The 9,323-nt window shown below is 43.5% G+C and overlaps 1 long non-coding RNA gene across 2 annotated transcripts; it reads left to right on the top strand.

The window, feature by feature from the left end:
* Positions 1 to 206: 206 nt before the first annotated feature.
* LOC308082375 lies at positions 207 to 8,797 on the top strand. Of its 2 annotated transcripts, XR_013932916.1 has the most exons (5): positions 207 to 300; positions 7,736 to 7,820; positions 8,100 to 8,164; positions 8,319 to 8,479; positions 8,585 to 8,797. It is a non-coding gene; the product is annotated as an uncharacterized lncRNA (long non-coding RNA). The 2 variants fall into 2 exon arrangements; XR_013932917.1 differs by lacking the exon at positions 207 to 300 and having other exon boundaries at positions 7,723 to 7,820.
* The last annotated feature ends 526 nt before the right edge of the window (positions 8,798 to 9,323 follow it).

The following is a 9,323-nucleotide window of genomic DNA, read 5'->3' as shown; positions in this document are numbered from 1 at the left end:
TAGCCGATCTACAAGCTCACAACAACGACTCGGTGGGTTATTTTTGCCTTTTTTTTAAGGTATTAAAAAGGTTACATAAATTGTTACTTCACTGTCATCTGGGGACCCCCCCAAAATCATATTGGGACCCCCCTCGGGGTCCCGACCCCACAGGTTGAGAACTACTACAATGACACATTACGTCATGCATCTGAAGGCGGAGCCTATTCATTTTGAAACAGAGGAAGTAACGTCTGTCTGCTGAGCGAACATTTATTTACAAACCGGTTGCTTTCATGCTTCTACTCTACTAGATAACAGGTACGTTTAATTAGTTTATGGAATTAAAATGTTATCCAACTTGTTAGTATCGTAAATGTGCAGTTATATTTGTGTATTAGCCATGGATCACACGACGCTCGTCCGTCTCGAGCGTCATGGCTGAACTTAGACCTGGTTTTTGCACGTTCTCCATTTAGAACCTGTACATCTACATAAACGTTCAGATTTTAAATATAAAGTGCTTACTCCATGGCCATGGATGTTACAAGTCTACTCGGGCACTCAGAAATACCCGTATTGTCTGTATTGTTCAATAAAAAGCATTTTAATTCGATCGGTGGCCATTTTCTCCGTATTTCCTTATGCGTTCAACTACGTGACCCTATCGGTTGGGAGGTGTACTGCACTCTGATACATTTTAAGTCTATGACACAATGGCCACCGATCGGATTAAAATGCTTTTCTATGAACAATCCGGAATATACGGATACTTACACCCACCCGAAGTGACTTTTAACATCCGTGGCCATGAGATAAGCACTTTATATTTGAAATATGAACGTTTATGTAGATGTAGGGCCGTAAATGGAGAAAGTGCAAAAACCAGGTTGAAGTTTCCTCATGACTGTCATGAATGTCGTGATTCGCTCGGGTCTAAAGCTTAAATTATGTTTCGTCGTAAGACACTGTTGCACGCCCAAAAATCACTGATCTACAAGCTCACAGCGACACATTGTGAGCTCGTAGATAAGGTTTTTGGGGCGTGTAACACAGTCTTAGACATGGCATTAGCAAATTAATTTCCATGTGGTGCATATCAGTGTTTATTTCAGGTATAAATCATTCCACAACAGTGAAAGCTAATGTTGGCCTCATTTGTTTTGACTGTAATTAATTATTATCATATCTATGAATTTTGTTTGAAACCTACAGTACAAAGTACAATCATTTAATTAAGAGAAAGAGAGTACAAATAGTACCAATGGATAAAACAAAATCAAATCAGCTGACTGATTTGGTAATCCATTTTTTTTACTTAGTTTTGTTTTGCAGACAGTAGCTAACAAAAGCAGGTAATGTTTATCAGTGGTTCTCAAAGTGGGCTCCAGGGACCCCCAGGGGTCATTGGGGGGTTTCCAGGTGGTCCCCAGGTAAATGGGGTTATATAGCATCAAAATCAGTTTAACCACTTAAACCCTATAAATTGCCTATTTGAAAATAGCAGATCTACAAGCTCACAGTGCAGCGCATGGTGATGCGTTGTGAGCTTGTAGATCAGCTATTAAAAAAACTAAAAAACAGCTGGATCCTGGTGTTTCAGCTAGCAATAGGGCTGTCAAGGAGCAGGACAGGCCAGGGACCACAACGCCAGGCTCTAGAAAAACAAAGACATCAAGGATTAGACAGACATTTACACAGGAGCACGAGATGCATCTGCCACCACATTATCTTTCCCTTTAATGTGCCTGATGTCCAAAGAAAATGACTGTAACAACAAAGACCACCTAATAAGTCTTTGGTTTGGACATTTAAGAGAGCTAAGGAATGTAAGTGGGTTGTGATCTGTATCGACAATAACAGGCACCCCAGATCCCACATACACACTGAAATGCACCAAAGCCAACACCAGTGCCAATGCTTCCTTTTCAATAACAGAGTAATTAAGCTGGTGCTTATTAAACTTTCTAGAAAAGAAACTGACTGGTCTGTCCAGCCCCCCACTGTCAGCCTGCAACAATACTGCACCTGCCCCAAAATGACTCGCATCGACCCGCAACTTGAACTGTTGGTCCATGCGAGGAGCTGCCAACACTGGGGCAGAGCACAGCAAGATCTTAGCATTTTGGAATGCTTGCTGACACTGGGAGGACCAGACAAACTTCACCTTGTCCTTGAGAAGGTCAGTCAGAGGACAGACAACAGAAGAAAAATTTCGGCAGAAACTTCTCTAGTATCCTATTAACCCTAAGAATCGCATAAGATCTTTCTTAGTAGCGGGAGGAGGATAATTCTCCACAGCAATCACTTTTGCGTGCACAGGACGGACCTCCCCCTGGCCGACCACCCGACCAAGGTACGTGACCGTTGCACGAGCAAATTCACATTTTGCAAGATTGACTGTTAACTGCGCATCAGCCAAACGCTGAAAGAGCGAGTGGATACGTGCAATGTGACTCTCCCAAGTGTCACTATACACGACCACGTCGTCCAAATAAACGGCACAGCCTTCGAGGTCACCAACAACCCTATTCATAAGGCGTTGGAACGTCGCCGGTGCATTTCGTAACCCAAATGGCATGACTTTGTAGGAGTAGAGACCGGACGGAGTAATAAAGGATGCAATTTCCCTAGCTCTTTTTGACAGTGGGACTTGCCAGTATCCCTTTAACAAATCAAATTTGCTGACAAACTTCGCTGACCCAACCTCGTCAATACAGTCATCCATTCTAGGCAATGGAAAGGCATCTGGTTTTGTCACGTTGTTAACTTTGCGAAAATCTGAACAGAACCTAAATGACCCGTCAGACTTCGGAACCAAAATGCATGGTGAAGCCCAACTAGCCGACGACGGCTCCGCAATCCCATTCTCCAACATATACCGGACCTCTGCATCCAACACCCGGCGTTTGTCTGCAGAGACCCGATAAAAACGCTGCCGAATGGGTTTTGGATCAATCAACTCAATGTCATGTTCGATAAGATGTGTTTGTGATGGTGTATCACCAAATAAACCTGGGAAGTTACCAATCAACCTAGCCAACTCTGACCGCCGAGCCTTGGGGAGATGACACAACAGGTTGTCTAACTTACTAAGGGACTCTGTGTTTTTCAAGCGCCCATACACCAATGTCTCGTCAAATGTGTTGGTGTCCTCGCCCTCAGCCACTGCCACCGACTGAGAGGTAGGACCCACGCCCGCTGCCAAACACACAGGTAGAATCTCCCCAGACTCTCGGCCATAATATGGTTTTAACAGATTTACGTGACACAATTGAGTAGCTTTACGACGGTTTGGAGTTGAAATGACATAGTTTTCCTCTGAAATTTTCTCCACCACAGTGTGTGGACCTGTAAACTTTGCTTGGAAAGGCGAGGTCACAATTGGCAAAAGAGCCAGCACCTGATCGCCCGGACTGAATTCCCGACGTTCAGCCCGCCGATCATAGGAGCGCTTCATTTTCACTTGAGCCTTTGCTAGATTCTCTTTAGCCATTGTACCTGCCACATACAACTGCTGCCTGAACCCATTGACAAAGTCAATTAGATTTTTGGGAGGGTCAGGAGCCTTAAAGTTGTCATGAAGCAGTGCAAGTGGACCACGAACTAAATGACCAAAAACCAACTGATTAGGACTAAACCCAGTACTTTCTTGCACCACCTCCCGAGCAGCCAGAAGTAACCAGGGCAAGCCCTCCCCCCAATCTTTGCCCAACTCCGTGCAATAAGCCCGCATTAAGGATTTTAAGGTCTGGTGAAACCGCTCTAGCGCCCCCTGACTTTGAGCATGGTACGCTGATGATTGAGAGTGTTTCACCCGGAGCTGCTTCAGAACCTGAGCAAACATATGGGAGGAGAAGTTGGATCCCTGGTCGCTCTGCAGAACCCGAGCAATACCAAATATTGACATGAACTGCGAGAGAGCTTTAACCACAGCCCTAGTCGTTATTGACCGTAGTGGATAGGCAGCTGGATACCTGGTTGCCTGGCACATGACTGTTAACAGGTACTTTGCGCCAGACCTAGAGGGAGGCAGAGGGCCGACACAATCGATGATGATGTGCTCAAATGGCTGCCCTATAGCTGGTATGGGGTGCAATGGGGCAGGCTTAATTACCTGATTGGGCTTCCCAGTCATCTGGCATGTGTGACACGTTTTAATGTATGCAGCCACATCCTTTCTCAACTTGGGCCAAAAAAAATACTGCAAAATCCAATAATATGTTTTCTTGACACCCAAATGCCCTGACTGGTCATGTGAAAGTTTCAACACTAAATCCCTGTATTTAGCTGGAACTACCACCTGGAACACTGGTTCCCCCACCCCAAGTTCCCCACATGGCACCCACTTCCTCACTAGCAACCCTTTATCAAGGAAATACCCATTTGCGCTATCCTCCACCTCACTACCTGTCAGAACTTCCTCAAAGAGGCCTCTGATGGACGGATCGGACTGCTGCGCCACAACAAGCTCTGTCTGGGAAACAGAAATGGGCACATCAGATAACGCAAAACCGGCATCAGAATTTTCAACTTTGTCACGCTCAATTTCACGAGCGCCGGCGCGTGTCACAGCTGCTGCTGCAAATACCTGCGGAAAATCCCGCTCGCTCTCGTCTGGATCACTGGCTACAATCGGAACCAGACTCACCAATGGTGCTGGCGGCACCTTAGCCCATACGAGGCCACCCGCATGCATATTCCCCAAGAGGACATCGACCCCAGCCATCGGAAACGCCTCACGCAACGCCACCTCCACCTCACCATGGACCAAGCCACAGTCAATTTCAAGTTTGTGTGTAGGAGAAGAGATTATGGACATGCCCATACCACGGCTCAACATGGCATCCCCAGTTGCAGACTTAGAGGAAAACGCCAGAACCGAATCAAGCACGTATGTGCCCAGCGCCGCAGTGTCCCGCAGAATTGTTACGGGCACCTTTTCATTGGACCCAACAAGGGAGACAAACCCCCTCTCTACGAATGGACGGTACGCCTCGTCTACATCGCCGAGACTCCTCTCGTTCCCATGTAAAGGACCTTCCGACCGCGACACCACAGACACCGGCGCAACAAACGCTGCTGACTTCACGTTCACGTGCGTTTTATTCCTCTGTTGTAAAGAATAACAGTCTGCCTTTATGTGACCCTTTTTTCCACAATAGTGACATGTTTTTTCACCGTCACGGGCAGCCCTACTTTTCCCATCCTCCATTTTCGAATACCTGGTGAAAGGTGCGTTAGAATTATGGCTGGGTGCGCTATAATGATGGCTGGGTGCGCTGCTCTCCCGGTGCGTACTTTGGGCGCCCCGCGGTACCCACTCTCGGTGCGTCAACACATATTGATCAGCCAAAGCGGCCGCCTCTGCCACTGTTTTAATCTGCTGCTCTGTAATATATGTTGCTATACGATTTGGGATTGCATTTTTAAACTGTTCTAACAGTAGTAAGTCACATAAACCCTCACATGTGTCGCCACCTGAAACCATCCGCCAACGGTTAAAGTTAATGACCAACTCCCGTGAGAACTCCAAATATGACTGTTTGTCATCTTTTCTGTTGTTTCTAAAGTGCTGACGGTAACTCTCCGGCACCCTTTCATACACTTTAAGAACAGCAGATTTAACAGTGGCATAATTTAAACTTTCCATTACCGATAATGCCGAATACGCCTCCTGTGCCTTCCCAGTAAGCACGCACTGCAGCATTACAGTCCGGTCCGCATCAGGCCAACCTCTTGAATTAGCCAATCTTTCGAAAAGTGAAAAAAAAGTCTCTGGCTCCTTCTCACTAAACTTTGGCATCAAGCGCAAACTGCTCACCAAATCAAAAGATCGCTTTCCTGAAGCTACACTTCCATCTCCTTCCAACAGCTTCTGGTCCAATTTACCCTCCTTGACAAGCTCTACCTTCTCTCTCTGCAGAAGAATTCTAATTTTTTCCACCTCAAGTCTCTCTCGCTCTACTCCAACTCTTTCTTTTTCAATTTTAAGCTGCTGTCTGACCCTCTCCATTTCTAACTGAACAAGCATCAGTTCTTTTTGTTCCAAAAAAGACAGATTTTGGGTTGGTGGCGGCACCGCCGCACCGTCCTCCCCTGTTTCATTACCTGGCAAGATACCAATATCTTCCAAGCCAGCACTTAATACTACCTTAATTGTCTGTAATTTCCGTCTCCTGTCCCCAATGTCAATTTTGTAATAGTCAGAAATTTCTAGGAGCTGCTCCTTTGTACAGCTTTCCAAAAAATCTTCTGACGGCGTCGCAACAAATTCATCAATTTGAGCCATTTTAATTATCACTTGAATGTATCCCAGACACGTTAAATGAAACACTGGTACAACTTGTAACCGAGTAACCAGGAGCGTCCCCTAGCTGCCTAATCCAATCTTATATAACTCACCCCTAGCTCTTCATGAGGTGTTGCGGGGGTACTTACGCACTAATTATACGCAGGAGACAACGTAACCAGTTGATAATTATGCCGTCAGCCACGTACCGTGCTCCCGAGACAACTGCTACTACCGCGTTCACCCCAACATTACAAAAATACAAGAAAAAAAACAAAATCCACGAAAGTTTAAAAACTAAACGTGGCTTATGCCTAACATGGGACAAACAGTAGCTCCTATGTGAATATTCAATTACCAGTGTACCAGTGTGTCAAAAACTTAGCCCACATACATTCAAATAACTCCACGCTCAACGAAAAAATACGGGGAATCAAAATTTAACTATAACGAAACGTTTAACAAAACACCGCACGTACTGAAAACACTTTGAAACCGCTTTACACAAAGAAAAAGGGAATCCCGAGTTAGGCCCTCCCAAACCTCATTTGATTGGCCCAACTTTACATTACGTCACGGGGAATACCCCACTTACTTCAAGACCGGCTTTCAAAAAACACTCAGTAACTGCACTGCGCGCAACAAAAAACTTTAACTTAACTTTAAAGTTTGACAATACTCACTTAAGTTCGGAACGAGCCCCCATTTGTCACAGCTTGGCTCTAGGCCGTGACAAACATCAGGGAGGAGACCAGGATGAAGTTATAAATCAAATCATATTTATTAAACAAAAGCTACTAACAACAAACAACTGAGGTATAAACAGAACATACGGATCCTATGGAGTGTGAAGTCAGTAATCAGTAGTGTAGATGTGGATGTGTGGAGCATGGTGTGGTGCGAGGTGTGTGGATGGAAAGAAAGAACATAATCAAAATGGTAAGGGCATGGAGAGTAGAGTTGGAGCTGGTGGAGATAGGTCTGCTTCTCTCAGGCTTCTCCTAGAGACTGGCCAGGGTGGGGCTTTTATAGCCTCCTGGAGGCACCGGGCCCAGGTGCTCTCCAATGAGCAATCAGCTCCACCCTGCTCCCCTATAGGGCAAGAGTTAGTGCAAGGCATTCACCCCCACAACCACCCAGACTAACATACGGGGCATCACACACTGTAAACAAACTGTGTGGAATATTTCTGAAACACTTTTGTAACTCAAATCTTGAGTCCTTAGCCAAGTACATAGACTACTAATTAGGGGGTCCTTGACGTGAACATGTTTGAGAACCACTGATTTGTACAACATTAATCATTAATCAGTTCTGCATTGTGAAACACTTTGCCAAATTCATCAGAAGAACTGAATGAGAAGGGGGCACGGTGGCGCAAATTATGAGCAATCTGATGAGTTAACATTACATTTTAAATTACTGACGCACAAATAATATCTATGTCTATTTCTACTATCACAGATGCTGAAAGAAACACCTGGCTTGCAGTGAGCACTGATCACCAGTGCAAAGACTGGACACGAAGAAGTGCGAAGACGATTTTCAGGTGAGAAAAACATCTGCTGCTGATGTCTCTACTTGCAATAGAGTCTGAGGATGTCTTTATTTTTTTATTACATGTTTGGATACCTTTTACTTTCGTTTGATACTTTTCTTTTTTGTTGTTTGACATTTTCCTCCTTTATAATTCTTAATACTATGTATGCAAATACAATTAATAGCTTGTACAAAAAATTATGCCACTCTTTTACACCAAGCTGTTACCCTCAACTGTTGAGCTGGGGTCAATAACTACGCATTTTTTATTTGTTTTTCTGTCTTTTAGGTGTTGGCGACAGCAGCAGTTGTTGAAAGGATAATGAAGCTTCCCGACTCGTCTAATTGTCTTAGGTAGTGTAAACTGTTTTTTTCTAATCTGTTTTAAAGCATTGAAAATACGGAGACTATATGGAGGTCATGTTTTAGTTTAACAATCTTTTGTTATGTGGAAAGCAACAGACGAACACTGTTAACATGCAAACCATATATGTCTAATTATGTTTAGGTGAAGTTCTCACAGCTACAAAATGGATGCTGAGCATTGAGGGTCCGGTCGTTGTGGCTCCACAGATCAACTTCCTGGCTGGACTGGCAGCTTTTCCAGTTATTACAACTTCACTCTGGTGCACAGGAGCACGCCTGTTACACACTGGAATTCATTCAAAGGTAACTTTCTGCTTGAAGTAGAACCATCATATGTAACTCGAAAAATGTGCTCTCTTGTAGAGCAGCTATGAGTGCACCTTTTCCATATGTGATTTGTGATTTCAGATGTTTCGTTGGGATCAACCCATTGGCGGTGGCACCAACACGACAAAGCTGCTCAGCCAGAAAAGTGGGTCTATCCTCCTGTCTCCTCCCTCCTGAAGCGATTGATGGACTTCGATTGGCTTTGAGTGAAAGTTATGTGCAAAACATTCATTTTCATTCATGCCTTTAATTTATTTGCGAAGCATATCTTATTGCTCTTTCTGGTAAACAACCTGTGCTGATAATCTGTTGTTCGTACAAGTTCATGTGATGTCAAACATACCATGAGATCATTCGACAAGACAAACTTACATAATTCTATTATTATTATTATTATTATTATTATTATTACATAATTCTAACCAATAATTGTAAATATAGAAGGTGTCTTGGACTCATAAATGCACTCACTTGGCAGATAATTGAAATTATTATTCCGGTCTAAGATCAACCAATTATTTTCTGTTATGTTTAACAACAGAAAATTGTTTTTCTGTGATTATGTTTAATTGAGATTTTGAATAAATGTTTAATAACTTCCAGATGTTGTGTTTTATTTAATTCATGTAGGTATGCATATTTGTATTTATGTAGGTATACATATCCTTAACATACTGTATATGTGTAAATAAACATATATGACCTATATTTAACATATATGTGTAAATATACATATATGACCTATATTTAGCATATATATATAATGCATATATGAAATTGGACCCCTACATATATGGGCATATATGCAGCATTCATTCAT

Source organism: Gymnoscopelus braueri (assembly GCF_963280865.1).
Source record: "Gymnoscopelus braueri genome assembly, chromosome: 3".
Taxonomy (NCBI): domain Eukaryota; kingdom Metazoa; phylum Chordata; class Actinopteri; order Myctophiformes; family Myctophidae; genus Gymnoscopelus; species Gymnoscopelus braueri.
The sequence above is the reverse complement of the archived record's forward strand: the minus strand, read 5'-3'. Positions and strand labels throughout refer to the sequence as shown.